This window comes from Cherax quadricarinatus, chromosome 88, assembly GCF_038502225.1.
Source record: "Cherax quadricarinatus isolate ZL_2023a chromosome 88, ASM3850222v1, whole genome shotgun sequence".
NCBI classification, from domain to species: domain Eukaryota; kingdom Metazoa; phylum Arthropoda; class Malacostraca; order Decapoda; family Parastacidae; genus Cherax; species Cherax quadricarinatus.
In genome coordinates, this window is record NC_091379.1 from 17,280,378 (window position 1) to 17,282,359 (window position 1,982).

Genomic DNA, 1,982 nt, shown 5'->3' on the forward strand with positions numbered 1-1,982 from the left:
CTAGATGGGTGGTGATCTTGCTTCTTAGGACCCTTTCAAAGATTTTTATGATATGGGATGTTAGTGCTATCGGTCTGTAGTTCTTTGCTGTTGCTTTACTGCCCCTTTTGTGGAGTGGGGCTATGTCTGTTGTTTTTAGTAACTGTGGGACGACCCCCGTGTCCATGCTCCCTCTCCATAGGATGGAAAAGGCTCGTGATAGGGGCTTCTTGCAGTTCTTGATGAACACGGAGTTCCATGAGTCTGGCCCTGGGGCAGAGTGCATGGGCATGTCATTTATCGCCTGTTCGAAGTCATTTGGTTTCAGGATAATATCAGATAGGTGTGTGTCTACCAGATTCTGTCTCTCAGTGTATATACACTGAGGGAGTATATACACTGAGGGAGTATATACACTCAGACGGTGACTCAGGTGCGTATATCACTGCATATACACTGTAAATATACACTTCTCACAAATACGGTGAGGTAAACGCCACATTCATTCTGTATACACTGAGAGGTATAAAAATCTCAGTGTATATATACTGTATATACATTGATGATATACACAACACGGTGTTCATTACCACTGTAACTTGCTCATTACCACTGTAACTTGTACATTACCACTGTAACTTGTACATTACCACTGTAACTTGTACATTACCACTGTAACTTGTACATTACCATTGTAACTTGTTCATTACCACTGTAACTTGTACATTACCACTGTAACTTGTTCATTACCACTGTAACTTGTACATTACCATTGTAACTTGTTCATTACCACTGTAACTTGTTTAGTTATAAAAATTTGTACCTCTGTAATGTTGTGGTACAGTCCCTGGACCCATTATGTACCTCTGTAATGTTGAGGTACAGTCCCTGGGCCCATTATGTGCTTCTATAATGTTGAGGTACAGTCCCTGGACCCATTATGTACCTCTGTAATGTTGAGGTACAGTCCCTGGGCCCATTATGTGCTTCTATAATGTTGAGGTACAGTCCCTGGACCCATTATGTACCTCTGTAATGTTGAGGTACAGTCCCTGGACCCATTATGTACCTCTGTAATGTTGAGGTACAGTCCCTGGACCCATTATGTGCTTCTATAATGTTGACATACAGTCCCTGGACCCATTATGTACCTCTGTAATGTTGTGGTACAGTCCCTGGACCCATTATGTACCTCTGTAATGTTGAGGTACAGTCCCTGGGCCCATTATGTGCTTCTATAATGTTGAGGTACAGTCCCTGGACCCATTATGTACCTCTGTAATGTTGAGGTACAGTCCCTGGGCCCATTATGTGCTTCTATAATGTTGAGGTACAGTCCCTGGACCCATTATGTACCTCTGTAATGTTGTGGTACAGTCCCTGGACCCATTATGTACCTCTGTAATGTTGTGGTACAGTCCCTGGACCCATTATGTACCTCTGTAATGTTGAGGTACAGTCCCTGGGCCCATTATGTGCTTCTATAATGTTGAGGTACAGTCCCTGGACCCATTATGTACCTCTGTAGTGTTGTGGTACAGTCCTTGGACCCATTATATACCTATGTAATGTTAGAGTACAGTCCCTGGATCAATAATATTCCTCTGTAATCTCTTGACTACCACCCACACCATGGGTATTGTGTGACTACCACCCACACCATGGGTATGGTGTAACTACCACCCACACCATGGGCATGGTGTAACTACCACCCACACCATGGGTATGATGTAACTACCACCCACACCATGGGTATGGTGTAACTACCACCCACACCATGGGTATGGTGCAACTACCACCCACACCATGGTTACAGAGATCAGTATATAATTATGTATGACCTTTGTAGATCGTTCGCTAGCTGCTTTCTCATCATAGTCGTTCAAGGCTGTGACCTTACTGATACAGTAACAAGGTCACGACCTGGTGAAGGCGTGACGTCACTAAGACAGCAACAAGGTCACGACCTGGTGAAGGTGTGACAGCAGACAGTAAGGTGTGGG